This window comes from Dreissena polymorpha, chromosome 11 (genome assembly GCF_020536995.1).
Source record: "Dreissena polymorpha isolate Duluth1 chromosome 11, UMN_Dpol_1.0, whole genome shotgun sequence".
NCBI lineage: Eukaryota > Metazoa > Mollusca > Bivalvia > Myida > Dreissenidae > Dreissena > Dreissena polymorpha.
Window position 1 is genome coordinate 80,065,396 of NC_068365.1, and position 22,315 is coordinate 80,087,710.

The following is a 22,315-nucleotide window of genomic DNA, read 5'->3' on the forward strand; positions in this document are numbered from 1 at the left end:
TAAACAGATGGCAACTACATGTAGGAGAAGTGCAGTGACCAAGAACCATAACTCTATTTACCTTACTTTTTGAATTATCTCCCTTTTTATATAATTTTAAATTAAATTTTTGTCCGGAGCAAAACTCTAAATCTACTGAAGGGATTTACTTGAAACTTGAAATATAAACAGATGGCAACTAGGAAAAGTGCAGTGACCAAGAACCACAACTGTATCTACCTTAGTTTTTGAATTATCTCCCCTTTTATATGATTTTAAAATAAAAGTTTTGTCCGGAGCATAACTCTAAATCTACTGAAGAGATTTACTTGAAACTTGAAATATAAACAGATGGCAACTAGGAGAAGTGCAGTGACCAAGAATCACAACTCTATCTACCTTAGTTTTTGAATTATCTCCCCTTTTATATAATTTTAAAGTACATTTTTGTCCGGAGCATAACTCTAAATCTATTGAAGGGATTTACTTGAAACTTGAAATATAAACAGATGGCAACTAGGAGAAGTGCAGTGACTTAGAACCATAACTCTATCTACCTTAGTTTTTGAATTATCTCCACTTTTATATAATTTTAAAGTAAATTGTTGTCCGGAGCATAACTCTAAATGTACTGAAGGGATTTACTTGAAACTTGAAATATAAACAGATGGCAAGTAAGAAAAGATTTAAGTCAGTGACTAAGAACCATAACTCTATCTACCTTATTTTTTTAATAATCTCCCCTTTTATATAACTTTAAAGTAAATTTTGTCCGGAGCATAACTCTAAATGTACTAAAGGGATTTACTTGAAACTTGAAATATAAACATATGGCAACTAGGAGAAGTGCGGTTACCAAGAACCATAACTCTATCTACCTTAGTTTTTGAATTATCTCCCCTTTTATATAATGTTAAAGTAAATTTTTGTCCGGAGCATAACTCTAAATCTACTGAAGGGATTTACTTGAAACTTCAAACTTAAACAGATGGCAAGTAGGAGAAGTGCAGTGACTAAGAACTATAACTCTATCTACCTTAGTGTTTGAATTATATCCCTTTATTTAATTTCAAAGTAAATTTTTGTCCGGAGCATAATGAATTATCTCCCTTTATTTGTTTTTACAAATATTATTCTACTCTCTAAAACAAATGTTGTCATACAAGCAAACACATTTCGGCGGGGATTTGGCACTACTGTGACAAGCTCTTGTTTGTTTTGTTTTTTTTTGCTGTATTTAGTCTTCCGATCACGTTTACTCTGATGCTAATAACTAATTCGTATTTTTATAAAGACGAAAATATATTTGTGAATAAAAAATTATTGTTACTAAATATTATCTATTTGCGCGATTATTTAAGTGATTTGATGTTTATTTCGGATTATTTTATCGTTTTATTGACTATACAAAAGTCTTATATACATGTTTTACATTACTGTAACCAGTGTTTTTGCCAACCAGTCAGTGCGCATGCGTGGAAAATCCCCAATGTAAACAATAACAATTTAATCGTCTATACGGGAGTTTTGTAACTTAAGTAGATTCATATGAGCATGAATGCTTATGACCTATGGATAACCCATTAAGCTGAAAGATAATTTCCAATGGGGTCCATAAAACACACACTGAAATAGCAAAATGATTAAAAGATACATAACCATATGAACAAACACTAACAACATTATGTTGGTTATATGGTTATACATAAGGCCTAAATTAAAATTGAGTTTGTTTGCCCTTTACCGACCGACCCACTTTTTACCCCCCGACCCAAAAAATTTTATTGCGATTTCTGAAAACGTATTTTTTTTATTTTCGTTTTTTTCGACGATCATAAAAGAGCCGACTGCAATATTTATTCGTGCGCGTATTTATATCCCTGTCTATTATTATCGCCCCTGACAGATCTAGGTCGCTCCGATGGTTGGAATTTCATACGCCCCAGAATAGGGGGGCAGGGGATATATTTTTGACCAAATTTCGAGTTCCGAAAGGCCGCAAAAAGTCAAATCCATTGCATCAAAACAGAAAGTGACACAAGAAAGCCTTTTTGTGTCAGTGTCATAGCATAGGCAATATACATTGAAAATACAACCAAAGACAAGGCTGGCTTCTTCACTTGTGAAACTATGGCCCTTGATATTTCCCCCCACCCACCTCATTTTTAATGAAAAATTGAGAAATTTGACCCATTTCATGGCATGCACAGAACATTCAAACAGAATGCAATCCTAGTTTTGGCTACATTACTCATTAATTTCATCCCTGTGCTTTGTTTATTTGCCTAGAAAAGTGTCTCCCATACGTTTAGATTTTTCACAATTTACCTTCAAAATTTTGTTCTGTTTCTGCAGCGTGAAATATTGACTTCCGACAAAAGTGAAAACCTCCTTTTTGAAGATTCAAAATTTCCTTGCTAGGGAGCTGTGGCTAGTTGTAATGTTTTTTTCCAAAATTTTGAGACATTCTTTCTACAACCGAACACAAGAAATACATCTTATAAATACCTAATTGATTTTTAAAGACCATAGGTAACACCTACCCTAAAGATATGTAATTTTCATGGACCCCCCTTTCACTGATATATCCCCTGCCACCTAGACAGTAATGCAAGCGTCTATAACCAGCATCGCGATAGGCGGTGTTCCGTGAAAATGGCCGAACGACATCATACTTAACTATTGGTTCGCGAAAGTAGTCGGACATATACGAGTTTACGTTTGTTGTACACATGTTGTTAACGTGATACAAGATGGCGGACAATTAAAAGAAATAACGATGTCCAGTGAGGACAAATGACTATCGAATTTACGAGGGACATCATATAATTAGTATGGATTAATGAAAAGAGCGTGTCATTCTCTGATGGAGCATACGTTTTAGATACAAATAAAACTCTTTTTTTTTTGGAAATGTATGAACTGAATGTCACAGAACAAGTGTTTGAAAATTGGAATGCAGTCTACTCGCAAAGAAAAATACATCTAACAGTTACAGGATTATCGTTCGAAAATGCAAATTAAAAGACAAACGTGATTTGATTTATATGCAAGTGGATCTGTGTTTAATCAGATTCATGTGCATATTCTGCTTTATTATGTTTGCCACACTAAACAGTTTACTGTAATGGCATGTTAGTGAAATGGATATGTAAAGGTAAACTTATTTAATATATTAATGTCTCTTAGCTAAATACATCGACAACACTCAAGTATATATGTTGAAAGCGTTAATATATCCACAAACTGAAACTAACACCCTTAATTTATTTCCCCAAATCAAGTATTCATGCTTATGTTAGTTGCAATAATACAACTCCCAGCTATTTACCCTCTGAGCTGTACGTATGTACTCATAAAAGCTCAGAGCATTCAAGAAGAAATAATGCTTTATAATAATGTTCAGTTTGCCCTTTTATGAATTTACTTTGCCATGCCGAAACTATGCACTAACCGGTCAAACACTTAAAATTGAGGCATGTACAAATTTCAACTGGCCTGTAAATTGTTGGCAAGTCTGGCCTGTAAAATGTGACGGTCTATCGCCATGTCTGAATTTTTCCATTAAAGGCTTTGGGCTGTCTTTCTAGACTCCTTCGATGCTTGTTGCATGCTAATTAAGCCCAATTTAAGGGAAAGGTTTAAGTTAAAAATAAAAGATGTCTGGCTGTTAAATAATTGCAAATGCATTTGAGCAATTAACATATTATAATGAACAAATATTTGATGTAATAACACACAAGCATGCATTTGATATTAATATATGCAATAAACAGCAAACAAGATATTGTTAAGCTTCATAGGGCTTCGTTCACTGCAACAGTGCTTTAATAACAGAGTTTTAAATATTCATAGACTATAAGAGTATTAAAAATATAATTTCTCAAATAAAATAAAATAATTTTCCTACCTACCTACCCACCTGTAAAATTTAGGGTCGGTAAAGGGCAAACCAACAATATTTTAATTGTGGCCTAACCATATGAACAAACAACATATCCAATGAAAACTACTGGAGCAGACATTATCTTTCTAAAAAAACAAGTCTTAAAATAGAGTGTACTGATAGCTTGCTGATATTTTGTCTGCGTGTATTGACTAAAATGTATTTTTTGAAGCAGCGCTTGTTCTTTAGTAGATTATTAAGGTGTAAGAATTGCTGATACACATGCTTAAAAATAACGCTGCAGCGATACCAGTATATTGATGGCACAATAAGACTATGACCAGATCAAAAAAATATAGTTACGAGTTGGGCAATTAGTTTATTGGCACTGAGTGTCTAAGTCATGAGTTTTGTTTAATGACACAATTTAATAAACAATGCACTATTTATTTAAAGGTGCAGATAAACAAGTGTAATGCTCCCGAAGAATGTTTGGGCCAAACAATATCTAAGAAACAAAAAGGTATGTTCCTAAAAAACTCTTTAGTTTTTTTGTATAAGTAGATAAATACAGTCAATGTTATACCATTTTCAATAACTTTAATTTGTAGTGGTGAATTGTAAACATAATTGTCCTCAGTTTGTATTAAAAGTAAAATATCATCAGCTAGTATAGTGTATGAGTATATGTTATGTTGATGCTAATTAAATTGATGGAAATGTCTACTTGATTTTATATAACACTTATCGTGTGTAGAAAAATATAGGAAGATTTTTGATCCCCCACTCATCAGCAACAGACAGCCATTTCATTCAAGAGGATTATGCTTCTTATGTTTTTACTTTTCTTTCAGTTTATAAAAATGCAGAAAGATATGGCCAATTCATTGAAGGTGACGACATGCAGGTGTGTACTTATTAGCATAAGTTCTGACATAGATATGATTTGTGAAAATCTTGGTTGATGACTTGTATTTAATATTAAAGAGGCCTTTTCACAGATTTTGGCATGTATTGAAGTTTGTCATTAAATGCTTTATATTGATAAATGTGAAAATTGGATCTAAAAAGCTCCTGTCAAAAAAACAAGAATGAAATTTAAAAAAGAAAACAAGTAACTCTGAACATGGCTTGAACCACTGACCCCTGGTGTAAAAGTCTTATCGCTTAGACCAATAGGCTATCCATTCAATCGTTACACGTTGCAACGCTTTATAATTTTCAAGTTTTTAAATCATCAAAAGATGCATATGATGGATATTTTAGAGCATGCTCAATGTTCAGTATTACTGTTTCCTGTCAAATATCATAACTACCATGAAAATATGCGAATCTGAAACATTTTTATTTTGTCAATTTACCAAAACTTTAAAAGGCCCCTTGAAAGAAATTAAAAACCTGACATATTGCCATATTAACTACCTATACAACTAGAAAAGTGTGTTTATCTTATTCTATTAAATTATTTATTTTCTTATAAACATGGGGTCAAGCTCTATAAATGTGTATATATTGCAATAAAATAATTGAGTACTGTTAGCTGATTTTGTTTACATTGAACATGGCCATGCTTCTCTACTACCACCTGTGTATGGGGAAAATGTGTTTCCAACTGGTGTTTTCACTTCATAAATAGATTATTAAGAATTATCTTGGCAAATGCATATGGTGTGGGTGTGTTTTAGCTAAAGTTAAAGAAACTTTAATAAGTTTCAAATGTTTCTGATTCATTATCAGGAATAATTTAAAGTATTCTTATAACCTCACTATGTAAATGTTATTTTAAGAAAAATACATTGAAATTGGGTATTCTGATTGGTTTGTTTTGCACATTGACACTGTGTTATAAATTGCAAATTAATATTTAAAAATAAATGTATGTATATAACAATTTATGTACCAAAAGGACACTATTGCGGTACTACAATTAGACCTTTAATTACACATGTTAATGAATATATATTGTACAAGTACATAATTGTGTTTTAGGTGTGACTGTATGCACGACTGTTACTGCTGCCTGGGTATTATGTGAGCAAGAAACACGTCTGGATTATAATTTGGACACACATGTACAGCTGTTTTGTGAATATGATAAATTATGTATGCTATATTTGCATTTTTGATGGGTTTATAGATGTTTAATGTTCAATACATCAGACAAACTCTGAAGTTTTTTTTTTAAATAGAATATTAATTTATAAAACAAAATCCCATGAACTACAACCATATGTTTATAGCTTTACACTTCAAGAACAACTATTTTTGTGTATTATGATTATATATTTGTTAATGAGATACAATTTTGAGTTGAAATATTATGAATTGTTATGCCAGCGTAATATTTGATTTTGGTCTGTAAATAAGAAATTATTGGAAATGCCAGAGATTCGCTTATGAGTTGGAATGTTTAAAATTTTGTCACGCCGGCATAACATTTAAAATTTTTGTCTGTAAATAGGAAATGTTTGGACATTTATCAGCCATTCACTTTCTGTAGAAATGCTATGAATCTTGTTACGCTTGTATAGCATTTAGGTTTGGGTCTGTGAATATGAATATTGGAAATACAAGAGATTAACTTATGAGTTGAAATGTTTGGATTTTTGTTAAGCTGGCATATTATTTTGAATTTGGGTCTGTAAAAAGCAATGATAGGAAACTTGAGAGCAATGCACTTTCTGTGGAAATATTACTTATTTTGTTATGCCGGCTTAACATTTGAGATTGGGTCTGTAAATAAGTAATTATTTGAAATGCAAGCAATTTACTTTTAATTTAAAATGTTTGGAATTTTGTTACGCTGGCATAACATCTTATGTTTTAGTCTGTAAATAAGAAATCATTCGAAATGCAAGTGATTCACTTTGAGTTGAAATGTTTGGAATTTTGTCACACTGGCATAACATTTACAGATTTGGTCTGGAAATAAGAAATCATTAGGAATGCAAGTGATTCACCTTTGAGTTAAAATGTAATGAATTTTGTTAAGCTGGCGTAATATTTTTTGGGTTTTCAAAAAATTAGCATGTCGAAATTATCGCAAAAAAACCCTGTAAAACACCCCTTTTAATTGGGATTCATGAACATTCCATTTTTAAAATAGACAGATTTTTATGAATTTTGTGAGTTTGTACCGCCAGCGTAACATTTAAAGTGGAATGATTTATTTGGTGATGTTATAATGAACCTTTGTGAGTTTGTACCGCCAGCGTAACATTTTCAAAGAATTATCTGTCTATGTGATTATGAACCTTGGGGAGTTTGTACCGCCAGCATAACATTTTTATTTTTCTGTCAAAGTGATTATGAATTTTGTGAGTTTGTACCGCCAGCATAACATTTAAAGTGGAATGATTTATTTGGTGATGTTATAATGAACCTTTGTGAGTTTGTACCGCCAGCGTAACATTTTCAAAGAATTATCTGTCTATGTGATTATGAACCTTGGGGAGTTTGTACCGCCGGCGTAACATTTTAGTTTTATTTTTCTGTCAAAGTGATTATGAATTTTGTGAGTTTGTACCGCCAGCGTAACATTTAAAGTGAAATGATTTATTTGGTGATGCTATAATGAACCTTTGTGAGTTTGTACCGCCAGCGTAACATTTTCAAAGAATTATCTGTCTATGTGATTATGAACCTTGGGGAGTTTGTACCGCCGGAGTAACATTTTAGTTTTATTTTTCTGTCAAAGTGATTATGAATTTTGTGAGTTTGTACCGCCAGCGTAACATTTAAAGTGAAATGATTTATTTGGTGATGCTATAATGAACCTTTGTGAGTTTGTACCGCCAGCGTAACATTTTCAAAGAATTATCTGTCTATGTAATTATGAACCTGGAGTTTGTACCGCCGGCGTAACATTTTAGTTTTATTTTTCTGTCAAAGTGATTATGAATTTGTGAGTTTGTACCGCCAGCGTAACATTTTAAGTGGAATGATTCATTTGGTGATGTTATGAACCTTTGGAAGTTTCTACTGCCAGCGTAACTTTTTTTTAAGTGAAATTATTTATTTGGTGATGTTATAATGAACCTTTGGGTGTTTGTACCGCCAGCGTAACATTTAAGTTGAATTATTTGTTGATGTTATACTGAACCTTGGGGAGTTTGGACTGCAAGCAAACGTTTTCAGTTAAATTTTTCTGTTGAAGTGATTATAAAATTGGAGAGTTTGTACCGCCAGCGTAACATTTTAAGTTGAATTTTTGAGTAGAATGAATTATTTGTTGATTTTATAAAGGCATTTGGAAGGTTGAACCGCCAGTGTAACATTTTTAAGTTCATTTATCATTTATATGATGATATTATAATGAACCTTTGGGAGTTTGTACCGCCAGCGTAACATTTTAGTTTATATTTTCTCTGGAAGTGATTATGAAATCTTGATAGGTTGTACTGCCAGCATAATATTGAATTATGTTATGATGTGATAATAAACCTTTGGGAGTTTGTACCGCCAGTGTAACATTTCAGTTCAATTTTCCTGTCTGAATGTAAGAAGGGTTGTACTGCCAGCGTAACATTTTTAGCTCATCTATTTTTTGAAAAAAAATTATGAGCTATTGTCATCACCTTGGCGTCGGCGTTGGCGTTGGCGTTGGCGTTGGCGTTGGCGTCGGCGTCCGGTTAAGTTTTGCGTTTAGGTCCACTTTTCTCAGAAAGTATCAATGCTATTGCATTCAAACTTGGTACACTTACTTACTATCATGAGGGGACTAGGCAGGCAAAGTTAGATAACTCTGGCGTGCATTTTGACAGAATTATGTGCCCTTTTTGTACTTAAAAAATTGCAAATTTTGGTTAAGTTTTGCGTTTAGTTCCACTTTTCTCAGTAAGTATCAATGCTATTGCATTCAAACTTGGTACACTTACTTACTATCATGAGGGGACTGGGCAGGCAAAGTTAGATAACTCTGGCATGCATTTTGACAGAATTATGTGCCCTTTTTATACTTAGAAAATTGACAATTTTGGTTAAGTTTTGTGTTTAGGTCCATTTTATTCCTTAAGCATCAAAGCTATTGCTTTCATACTTGCAACACTTACTAACTATCATAAGGGGACTGTGCAGGCAAAGTAATGTAACTCTGACTGGCATTTTGACAGAATTATGTGCCCTTTTTATACTTAGAAAATTGAAAATTTGATTAAGTTTTGTGTTTAGGTCCACTTTATTCCTACAGTATCAAAGCTATTGCTTTCATACTTGCAAGATTTATGAACTATCATAAGGGGACGGTGCAGGCAAAGTTATGTAACTCTGACTGGCATTTGGACGGAATTATGGGCCCTTTATACTTAGAAAATTGAAAATTTGGTTAAGATTTATGTTTTGGTCACTTTACCCCTAAAGTATCATAGATATTGCTTTCATACTTGGAACACTCACAAACTATCATAAGGGTACAGTAAAAGGACAAGTTGCATAACTCTGGTTGTCATTGTTACGGAATTATGGCCCTTTTTTGACTTAGTAACTTTTAATATATGGTTAAATTTTGTGTTTCGATCCACTCGAAGTATCAAGGCTATTGCTTTCAAACTTCAAATACTTACATGCTATCATGAGGTTACTGTACCTGGCAACTTGAATTTTACTTTGACCTTTGAATGACCTTGACTCTCAAGGTCAAATTATTAAATTTTGCTAAAATTGCCATAACTTCTTTATTTATGATTAGATTTGATTGATACTTTGATGAAACTACTCTTACCTGACATACCACAATAGACTTCACCCAAACCATCCCCCGTGCCCTCCCCCCCCCTCCCCCCCCTCCCCCCCCCCCCCCCCTAATTTTTTTTTTTTTTTTTTTTTTTTATAAGATCATCTCACAAATGACCACCACACCCTCACACTATACCCCCCACCCCACCCCCCCCACCCCCCCCCCCAAATTTTTTTTTTTGATTTTTTTTTTTTTTTTTTTTTTTTTTTTTAAGATCATCTCACAAATTATCACCACACCCTCACACTATACCCCCCCCCCCCCCGATTTTTTTTTTTTTTTTTTTTTTTTTCGCTTTTTGGAAGATAATGTAATAAATGTCCACAACCCCACACTATACACCCCTCTTCACTCCACTCCTCCCTCCTTTGTGATTGAAAATGAGAGTCCCTTCACCTTTAAAAAGAAAATAGATGAGCGGTCTGCACCCGCAAGGCGGTGCTCTTGTTTGTACTTTCTTATAAAAACTAAGAAAAATTTGAGTTTATTCTAAAGAAATTTCTTTGAAAATGGCCATTTTAAAAGGGATTCTGTGGAAAATCCCTTTTTAAAATATAATCAATTTTTGGTTTTGGGAAGGAGCTCATAAGTTGCAGTATGGGGAGAAATACAATTATACATATTTGAGTGTTATTTATGTATTTAAATTATTTAAGAAATATTTATTTGTTTACCTTTTAATATCGTTCATTTCAGTTCGATTCTGTTAAAAAAAACTGTACAGTCGACATACAAACCGTAATTTTGGATTTAAGACGCAAGTGTTTACCAGACAAACGTTGTCTGTGTCTTATATTGAAGTGCATCTAATATATTGACACAAATAAAGTGTTGTAATACAGTGATAAATACTCGCCTTCGTTTAATGGACAATCCACATAGTATTAATGTTATACAAGATAAATACATGGTACTTAGTAACGCACCAATACAATTGAGCACACATACAATGTATAGATGTTTTCCGAATTGCGTTCTCCTAATAATTATTTTATTATGTTAACTGTACAATAATTGTTTTTTAATTAGGAATATTCAACTTAATAATTTGGTTTCTGTATCTGCGTCTAGTATTGATATATGTTAAAGTTTTTAAAAAATTATAAACTATAAACATTTATTATAAAATGCAAAACAAAATGCTGGCTTCCATAAATCTGTATAAACCAGGTACAATTAACGTGCGATGTCAATAAATGAGCATTTGTTGCTTCGTTACGTATTTTGTACGTATTTCTGCCTAACACCTAGGCAGTAGGGAATACAATTAACTCTGACATTACCATTGCAAAATATACGCATTTAGACTTCTATAGTGGCATAGATTAACTGTTAATATTTACAAATTATTCAGTATATTTGCGAACCTATGTTTAAAACATATAATTCCAGGCTAATAATCGTTTGCTATTGTTGTAAATCCTTCACAATCTGCGATACCCCTGACTTGAAATTCAGAATAGCCAGGTTCTTCAAATGATCGTGTATGCTATATTTGCCGACCTCATAGCAGTTTGGCTTACAGTGTTCGTTATCGTGATTGCTTTTTTTTACAAACGAGTCTGGATGCATGGATATGATTGAGTTTGAATATCCCGCAAATGCATAGCCAGGAACATATGAAGGAATTGTGGTTTTCGCAAGTTCCTAATTGTGTTGCGTTGTCATTCTTGTAATTTATTTCTAGCTTTCTTACTCCTTATTACCGAATGGCATGCAAACTGCACATATAAATGCCGACAAGCAACAACTAGAAAAAGAGAAGGGATATCGCTTAGGAGAAATACGAAATTCTGAATATTTCATCACATAATTATGTCCAACAAATAAATCCGACTGTGTAAAATTAAACGATAAATCTTATTTTGTGCAGGTAGCTCATACATTACAAAGCAAATTAATGTTATAAAAGACTCACTGATAGTATGTCAATGTATGCATGTATAATGTTCCTACGGTTAATGACATAAACGCAAAGAAAACATTATGAAAACACTTTACTCAATTGCATTAAAACACTAAACGGGTAAAGCAAATTATGAAATGGATACACGTTATAAGGTTGATGAAGATACTTAAGCTTACAAAAATTACCTCCAGTTGGTAACGCGTGTCGCTCATACGTACTTTATAAAAACATATAATAACATTAAAAATTACATAGCTAATTAATAATTCTACCTCTTCTTTGCAAACGCCTTGTAAGCCGTAATGTTAGTTTGTCAGTAGGAAAACGGAAGATTATTGAAGCGCAATTGAGGGAATTAAAAATAAATCATTAAAATACGTTCACTTTGTAAAGGATTTTTATTTTATGCTTTAATATGTAGAATTAAACTTATGTTAAATGATTTCACCACATATTATTTGATAAAAATATTAGTGGTGTCTGTTCCTTGACTCGACGTGCCAACTTAAATCAGAAAAACTAAGAGTCCAAAGTCTAGCTCTAAATGAAGAGCATGTATTGTATTTATACAATTATTATAAGATGTTTATACATGATACTATGTCACCAATGTGAATTCATTGTTGTGGTTTTATCGGATGTAAAACTTTTCCTTATGTCTGTTTCGTAACATTGACAAGTATTTACGCAAGTGTCTTCAATTTTTATCACAATGATACTCAGATTTGGATCTTTTAAGTAAGATAATATTTGCTGGTACAAACATGCCTATCAAGAAACGGTGTACGGCGTTATTCTGAAACGATCTTGTGATGGGCTTTCGTCAATCAACAAACTCAAGTATTAACTAACAGCGCATCTTTCTTGTGACTATTTTTATTTTAAAAAAGTATTTTGGCATAATAAATACTAATTAATATCCGACTCCTAAGAAAATGTTTTGAAACATAAAGTTAATACGCAACATTATTTCATGCATCTTATTTGATGTGTTATTCATGCACACATACTTTTTTGAACGTTCTTTTGTCTGTCACAATGGACATTTTCGATGAGTTAACTGCGATTTTATGCCCGGAAAGCAGCTGCGTTTTCACTTTGAAACTCAAGAAATTGTAAACACTTTCGACTCGAAAAGCAATTGATCAACAATTGATGTTTTGAATTATTTTGCTGAACAAATGTGGATTCCTGAAATAGGATGCAAATGAAACGCATATAAACTTTCATATTATTCGCGAACGGAAGCAACTTATTCATTTATGAAATAACACGTATTCCTTATGGTTGGATACGTTTGAATCTATGCAACATTACTTCTAATTACAAGATAACCACGCCTTTGTCAAACAAGCTTATTTCTTTCTAGGTAAATGAAAATGAATTCTGGTGTTAGTTTAAACTATTTATTAAAACTCGATTGCATTGAAAGCCAGAGGCTTATTAAAATGCTCCCGAACCTAGGACTAGAACCAGTGTATGTGTGGCAGATCGAAGGAACGCTCCGACTGGTGTTCGAAACCGTGACATCCCGGCGTTTCGACGCCATATCCACTACGACAAGGCGACCTATTTTTAGCATTCTGATGTATATGTGTCGACAGCACATGTGGAGACTGCAAATGTTGTATCTATGTAGAACTGAACAATCCCACTCTGCATTAGTATATTTGTATAGCGGATTGTTTGACCTCGCATTTTCTGTTTGAACTATCGTATATGTAACAACCGTGTTGGACACGATTATGAAACATCTGAAATATTTTTAATGAAACACTAGACGAAGAAAACTATTATATTCTAACATTTTAACTGGTTGATTAATAACTGTTTATTTTAATATGGTTATTGCATCTCTTTCGATATCAACGGATATGCTTTTATCTTGAAATGGTTTGAGCACTGAAGATCCGTTGCATAACATTCATCAAGTGTAATGTACGTCTGGTTGTGACAGTAACACGGAGAAAGGATATGCTTCCCTTATTCCGTCTGTTTTAAATATTTTTAAAGTGAAGATAATGAGTTTGTTTTCACTAAACTATTGTACAATTTCTGAATTGATTTGATGGATGTGAACACCGTAAGACGTCTATATCTGTAATCGTAAGTTGGCTTATTCATGTTTTATGCACGCCACCCTCTTCGTACAATTTGTGTGTGCATTGGTCACTTCTTAAAAGCGTCGCTGCAATTTGATGTGGTGGTGGATTTTATACTAATGGCTTAACGTCTTCCTTTGGAAATTTGTTTATAATTTTCAAGCAAATGCTTGACCGTTTGCGTCCGAAAACGTCCGAAATTGTTTTCAATTGTAATAGAGTTCCACACATGCACTTTAAATTACTGTTGTTATTAAGGAACACCTGCTTGTGTTCGCAGGTCATCAATTGTTGTTGTTTTTATGGTATTTTGCAGATAATGTTCGATTGATCTTTTTGTCGAGCAACAATTCCTATTGTTTTTCCTGAAACAATTTTTTGGGTGCAGAAGAATTTCTGAAAGGATTCCTCTGTTTGTGCAAGGTCCTAAGTTTCCAGCAACCATAACACAATTTTTTCAACTCTAATTACAATTAAAACCATACTTATATGTAATCTGTCTTTGAATTTGAGAAGGTTCGCTTTACTTATTGCCGGAAAATAATGAAAAGAACCATAGAGGGATATTTTTGAAAATACAGATACCTTAAACAATCACGATGAAGTCGTGATTGTATGAAATAAGTAATAAGTGCATGTTATTATATTTAGTGTATATGCAAACAACGTATCACGGTGATCAACTATATGAGATGAAACTATTCTCTCTGTAAAGACACTTTGTTTATTTTATCTTCAAATTTGATCTTAGCGTTTAAAATGTTTTGTGTTTATGTATGAACGGAAATGGTGTCTTCAAGTGTATTCATAATTACGAGATAATGGACGAGACGAGTTGTAACAAATTCAATCGTATTTGGGTGCTGCAAATCAGTTGAACGCACCAATCGGCTGGCAATGATGTAAGAAAATATTTAAGGTTTACCCTTTAAAACAAACCTATAAACATACACTGAGTTTGCAAAGTTTTACTATTCTGCAGATCTCATTGCCTTTGTCAGAATATCTTGTCCATAAAAGCATGCAGCGTGTAAGATGACTATGGTGAATAGAGAGTTACAATTTGGATTCAAGATACTTGCACATGTAGTGATATTGCGTTTGATTTAAATTACTGCTGTTTGAGTTGCAATTTTTACGTACATCTTTCTGTAGTCATACAATACGAAATGTAATCCTAGAGATACCCAACTATGCATTATGAAGGATCTTGAAAAGACTTAAATAACCATTAATACATCATATAAATACATTATTTCGAGAACTACGATGTACCGCTGTACACCTTTTATCCTGCGCAATATAGTGTATAGTATATATAAATGTCCTAATTTTCTTAGTTATGTTGTTATATTTATTTTCTATTTTTTTTTTATAAATGTAGACATGCCTTCTATTTCTAAAGTTACTTTAAACTATACTTTTATTATATATAATTGACGTCTACTAATAATGTGTATGTATTATATTAACAAAGAAGCAATCGTTAAGAATACGCGTAGTTGTATTTACACTCTTCTAAGTGTTTAAGTTATTAACAGAGGTTAAAACAGATATGTACAGCATGCATACATTTTAGACCCGAGTCGTGTAATAGTGGCATTTTGCATTAAGCGGAACCTACCTGACTTAATAGCAAACAAGTTAGCAGGCCGTTTATGACATAGGACCTATTTTTCACGACGAGGCTAAATTTAAACTATATAAATATGATACATTTAAGTTCACGCAAAGTAAATGTACATTGCTTGTCAATGACACATTTGTCAATACAACCTTAAACTTACAGAAATACGTATATATGATCGGAGATAGTCGTCGGAAACAGCATACATGAAGCTTCGACATATATGTTTTATGCTTATTTTATCTAATACGATATTTTGCAATAACCTATATAGCAGACTTTGCGTTCCAGTGCTCATAACTAATGGGAATAAAACAGCAACACGGGAACTGTTTTATCTCAGAGCATTGCTAATATAAATAGGAACTAACGGCGTGTAACATGGGAAAATGCTAGTTTAATTGATTGACAGCTAAGCAAAATACAGTAAGATTTGTTTGGAGCACTTTATTTTGTGTTCTAATGATTAAACATTATTGCTTGAGGACATTTTCAATTAATACCACACGATGCTAAGTTAAATGTGTTTTTTTGTTGTATTATTTCCAGTGTGGTGTAAAAATATGATAATTCGATCGATAGAAATTAAATTAAATCCCAAAGTGTACCTGTTTCCTATTAAAAGAGCACTGTTACAATAGTGTTATTTATTCGAGGGATGTGTGAGATTACACATCAAATGGATATTGTTCCGACGTTAAATGAATTAAACACTGGGTTAGTTCTTAACAACGATTGAACGTGTTCTATATTATCTAATTAAAATGTAATGCATACGTAAAACACGTTATTTCAAGAGTTTTATTTTATATTCACAACATATTTTAACTAATTCAAATAAGATGGCTTCGACTTTTGATAATGGCTCAACAATGTTAAAACTAATGCGTGCATACATCTCTAAACTTCTGATTTATTATATCGTTCAACAATATAGCAATTATTTTGGCTATGTGACTATTACTTATTTTGTACTTTACTACAAGATGCCAATATGCTAAAAAATATCTATGTTTTCTATAGCAAATCTTGTTGAGTTTTACAATAAGACTAACGCAACGTCTGTTTAATGGGAGATATTGAATGTAGATTACCATTAAACAATCCCTTTTATCCCACAACCAGTAAATGACCCACGGTTGACATCGTTTTTAGTCTTACAGATAGAAAAATACGCTGCTGACTGTTAAAGAAATTGGAGTGCATATGCTGCTGACAGATGAACTATCATTGGTTTTCATAGAACAAGAAGTCCCCCAAAGGTCCCGTCAACGTGGTTTCGTGCGTAATTGAGCTAGGCGAATTTTTTAAATAAGGTGAACTTGAGAATCGAATCATTCGATCAATGACACATTATACAACAATTGTTTCGCGCTTTGAGGCAACGCAAAGTTTATTAAATCAATTACGATTTTAAGGAGGTTATAATGTTCATATTTGATAAATATTTTTTTAAGGACAATAATCATTACTTGTTTATAATTCAAATACAATTTTGCCTCGAATAACCATATATATTTAATCAGTACTAAAGGAAGATGACTTAATAATCTACTGCTTATATTGATTTGTTGGATATTGATATTGACTTAGAGAGCAATAGTGTGTGAAGTGCAATCGTAAAAATGAATCACAAGTACTGTTATTTCGGTGTACGTAAAATAATGCTGAGGTTATTCACAGACTCGTGGGGAAAATATGCTTAACTTAATTTTAGGTGAAACAATTGAATTATGTACAGCATATTATTTACCAGATTTAAAATAAAAAGAAAACAAAAAACGACCGGTTGCTTTTTCATACATATAGATTAGTTAATATACATTTTATAACACAGCGATATATGATTACCCACTAGACAAAATCATATACAGTTTTCACATCAAAAGAAACGCGATTTATTGAGTCTACTGCTAAACAAATATACGACATGAAAAATGCATTACTGTTTAAATGTTATAATGATAAGCCATACCATGAATTTGTTAAACTGTTTCAACGGGATGCATTTGAACACAAGGCAGATTTCAATGAGCATTATTCTGCTGGTAAGGACCAGCGACTTAATTGATAATGCAAATCCGCACGGAAGCATGTTTTCGTTACGAGCAGTAAGCCTTTGAAACGACCTTAAAAAAGTTTATTGTGATAATTTACGATCATGATGATAAACGACTCATTTCGGAACCTCACATGTAGATAAAGTCTGTGCTGAGGTTGTGGTGCGCTGTTTAAGTGAAACTGCAATCATCAGCGTGGGAATAAAAGCGTCTCTTGTTAAGCATAACAAAGTTTAGGTGCATTGATTTAACGTTTAGGGACACACAGACGAATCGTGCAACATATACCAAACACTAGATAATAGTTTATTCAGTGCATTCTTGGATTATTGAAAACGATTGTATTGTGAAACTATAAAGTTTAAATGAGCATGTATACATGTCCAGAGATGGGATATCTCTGCGTTTCGAACAGGGTCGTGAAGAGCGTGCTGCTGACACTTTTCATATTAGGAAACTTGCATCCAGGTGCGTACAATTAGTTATTGATTAACAGTATATATTATTGGCGTCGCACTGAAGTGCGGCGACTCGTATGTAATACGGGTTTTTTTCGCTTATGGGAGGAGAAGTTATTTTACGGATAAATGTATATATTTTTGTTGTCAGAATATCTTGCATAGTGGAGATTTTTGTGTAAAGTAGTGTAAATAAGTACTGCATTTGTGCCTATTACATTTACTACAAAATTTATTGCCAATAATGCAAAGCTAATTATTTTAATTAATAACTGATCACAGGGACTGGGCAAAAATAAAAGATCACATGGACTGGGCAAATACGCGAACCGGTGAAACTTTGTGGTTTTGTATAAAAACAAATCATAATCAAAATATATTTATTTTGTGGTTTTTCTAACAATAGCGCAGACTTTTGCTGTTCGAGTTTTAGTTAACGCGTATTTTCTTCAATTTTACAAGACGACAGCGATTACACGGTTTAATGCTTTATTGATAACCGTTACACTACAGTCACTTATTAATATCTTAGTTAGAAGGTGATTTTTGAAGCGGTTCCGTAGTGTAGTGGTTACACGATCGCTTCACATGTGAGAGGCCCAAGGTTTGAGCCCCAGTAGAATCAAATTATTGTATTTGTGTTCATGTTAACTTTTTGTTTTGTTGTAGACATTTTAGTTTAAATAAATATGCTGTTTTATTGTAACCATTTTTTGTTTTTATTATGCCAATAAAATATTTGTGTGAGAGGGTGGGGGGTTCGTAAACCCATTAAAACTTTTACAGTGTTTTCATATCGATGAGTTCTCAACCCCTATCGTAAATGAGCAACGTAAGAATAAGTTCAGAATCATCTCCCATTGAAGTTGAGAAAAATATGAAATTACGCTTACAAGATGAAGCAGATTTTTTTTAAACCTACACAGTTCTGTTCCATTAATGAAAACTGCACACGGATGCCAGTAAAAAAAAGGAAACCGGTGTAAATAAAATGAACTATGAAATATTTGGGGGTTACAACACAAAATCTTAGATAATGGTTATTTGGGGGTTATAACACATTATCATAGATAATGGTTATTTGGGAGTTATATCACAAATTCATAGATAATGGTTATACCAGTATCTTTTTCTATTTTGTTTAAAATAATCGGCCAATATATGAATATTTACGGTAGAAAAAAATCGTTCCATATAACTTCATTGAGTGCCTTTTACACTGAAATTCCCGACGCCCTTTGATGCTTTGCATCAATACTTATCTAGTTTACGATTTAAAATGCATAAACATGTGTGTTTGTGTTTCGTGTGTTATGTGTAGATTGGTAGCTTGTAAATTAATATCATACACATTAAAATTGTTCACAAACACTTGTTTCAGGCGAAAGTTAATATCGATATTGTGTGATGCAAATGGACGCCTTTCGGTTTGACTTAGTCCTCTGAATAACTCATAAATGTGTTTCATCATGCGTGTGTAGTGATTTTTTCTTTGTGTATTGGTGTTTAAGAATATTTTTACCCCATCTTTTCAAATTGACTGACATTAAGCTTTTCACACGGATTTGTCATTGATTTCAGCTGTTTGATTTTAACCGTTTTCAATAATGAGGCATTATTTATTCCTAATTGTTATACAAATATATTCATTATTTTAATAGTAAACTAAAATGCAAATTAACATTGAAGTAAGTTGAAATAACAAACGATTTCTTGCAAGTATTACTGCTGAAAAAAGATAGCAAAAGCGGAATTAAAAAACAATATTTATCATGTTTCATTTAGAGCAAAACAATATTGTTTGCGTATTATATGTAAAGCATGTCCCAAGTGTGTGCTATTAAAACATAGAAATCTCGGTATTATTTTAAAACATAAGGTTATAATTAACAGTTTTGCTAATCAGTGCAAGAAAATATTATGGTATAATTGGGGTAACTGGATTTAGATTCGTATTTTGATTTTGAAAAACTTCTCGCGAAAGCAAATTATCAAAATAAGCGAAAATACATAGGGCGTTTTTTTCAGGCAGATATGTAAAGGATTGATACAGATTTAATCGGTTTATAATTAATCATCCGCGATTCAGAGCAGTGATTTGTGGAAGAGTGTGGCACTTTAATCGGAGTTTAATGCATATTTAACGCGGGTTCACTATTTTAGCGCGTATCAGTTAACCAATAACAAATAAATAAATAAATAGCACATCACACCATTCATTACATTTAATTATTTAGTCAACAGATAATCATAATTCATACTTAGCCAACGAAAATCAATTGTAGAATTGTTTACAGTTGTATGTGAATATTGAATCGCAAACGCGGACGTTTGATTGCCATAATTAAAAAGGTATTTATATATTTAAATATTTCAATGATGACAGAAGTGATTAAACGAAAAAACAAACAATTTTTTACTGAAAATACTGAATATCCTACGGAAATATAAATTGTTTTGCACTACTGAATTTGGATTAATTAATAGATAATTCCGGCCTCAGAAAAGTCACATCTATGCTAGGAGGTCTGTTGACTTGAATGGGCCTATGAATTTAAACAGCCGTATATACGACGACTTATTGACACCAATGCAAATATTGCAAATATCTGTCAAATATTGACATGACGCTATAACATGTGTGTTAAATATACATGATATTACATCAAATCAACCGGAAGTTAATTTATTATAATAATGTTGTTCAAGCATTCGGTTCTCAATAAATATAATGCAAAATTATTGTAAGCATATATCGTACTGGGTTTATGTAGAGAATGTGTTCCTTAAATATTTGTATTACATGGGCTTACATGGGATTTGGTTCGACAAGACTTGCTTGTTGAATGGGGGATATAACAAACTACAGGAAGCATGGCAGCCATTCCATTATGCTCTACCCAATTCCAATTAGATGTACCAGCAATACATGCATGCAAACAGATTAAAGCAGCGATCCAGATTGTTACTATAATGATGACATTTTAGTAAAAATAAAAAATGCGTGGTATGCAAATGCATTTAATAGCCCAGTAATTACTACTCGAGTAAAAACAAGAGTGCCCATTATCGCATCTAAAATCATGAAACTGGGTAACTGGCTTAAATAATCCTTAACATAAAAGAGGGAAATCCAAAATTTACAACGAACCATGTTTGTTTCTGTTAAATGTTTATACGGACAATTCGTTTACTTTACAATTTGTAGATTGTGAACGTCTCATCAGCGCTCAGGCAGAAAAGGTTGTCGATGATGATAATCTAATATCTCCATGTCCGGTCCGTCTATTAGAATCAAAACGTGTTGGTATCTATATATACATTTTCTAATAGTAACAATTATTCTGTTATTATTTTTAATTTCATGACAATGACAATTGATTATCGCGCTGTAATCAAATTGAAAGCTTGCTTGTGCAATCTGCAGACTGAGCTTCAGTGGGTGTATCTGCTTTAGACATTTCAATCGTTAGATCTTCATAATTGTTGTTGAGAGTCATAAGGCAAGACATTTAAATTACTTTATTTGGTAATATACGCTTACAAAACGCAAGGTATTACCTACTTTAATTAGGATGGTCATTAACAGAAAACTTCGAAAGTGCTACGCAATCTTCTTTTCTTGTTTGTCAAGGGTTATAAACTTATATGATGAAATATAGAAACCATGACCGAACACTCAAACAGGACAACCAACAGTAGTTAAGTATCAATATCATTAAGGAAGGTCGGTAAAGTAAGTGAAAACTACTCATAACAAAGGATAAAGCTATAGATTTGTTCTGATGGTCCTTTTACAAACAGGTGTAATGGATGTATGTAGCCGATTTTGTTATTTGTGCCCCCCATTGTTAAGTAGGGAATGCACATCAGCAATGATAGTTTACACGATTTCCTACTTTATTAAAACATGCATATTGTTCTTATTATATGTTTCGAGCGTTTCCATATTTTACGCCACTGTTGCATGCATTCCGCACATAGAATTTTCGATTCGGTATAACAAGTTTCGTAGAAAATACTTCGGATAATATAACCACAAATGTCGGAATATGCTATTACACAATCGTGTCAAAGACAGCAATTCCACAGTATCTGACGTTACAACGTATAGTTCGTATATTGAAATCAATAATTGCTATGTGTCAGTTTTTAATAGTTTAAACATCTTACATATAATCTTTTAGAAATTAGACACCGTTAGAAATTCGAGCTACACAATGTACCTTAGAGACACTTATAATGTTTTATGTCTTCAGAACATATCATTTGATAATTTGCAGCCTGTCATGATATTTTTTGCGAAATAAATCAAAATCTTATAACTAAACGGAACAAACGATATATACGAGTATGTTTACCGTGTTCTTCTTTTTATGATGTAGATTTATAGCCGTCAGTCCGAAGCAATGGTTTCATAAAATATCCACAAATATATTAAATTATGTGTTCATCTCTTTGCTTTGAGTTCCTGCATCAGTAATTGTATGTAAATAACTTAACATGAAAAAGCCATGGTTTTTTAGCAACTCGCGTATTATTGACTTGATATACATGTTA

General features: G+C 32.6%; 1 protein-coding gene and 2 long non-coding RNA genes across 3 annotated transcripts in view; 2 read left to right on the forward strand and 1 right to left on the reverse strand.

Annotated features, from left to right (window-relative positions):
* Window positions 1-7,497, forward strand: part of LOC127850414 (uncharacterized) — a 9,614-nt gene extending 2,117 nt beyond the window's left edge. Inside the window, exons 2-5 of the long non-coding RNA XR_008035277.1 lie at window positions 4,322-4,388; window positions 4,720-4,772; window positions 5,855-7,127; window positions 7,321-7,497. This is a non-coding gene — a long non-coding RNA (uncharacterized LOC127850414). The remainder of the gene's footprint in view (window positions 1-4,321; window positions 4,389-4,719; window positions 4,773-5,854; window positions 7,128-7,320) is intronic.
* Window positions 1-22,315, forward strand: part of LOC127850412 (uncharacterized) — a 118,197-nt gene that overhangs the window by 22,938 nt on the left and 72,944 nt on the right. The window lies entirely within an intron of this gene.
* Window positions 7,313-8,307, reverse strand: LOC127850416 (uncharacterized). Its single transcript, XR_008035279.1, has 2 exons — window positions 7,706-8,307; window positions 7,313-7,508 (listed from the first exon to the last, which is right to left on the reverse strand). It is a non-coding gene; the product is annotated as an uncharacterized LOC127850416 (long non-coding RNA).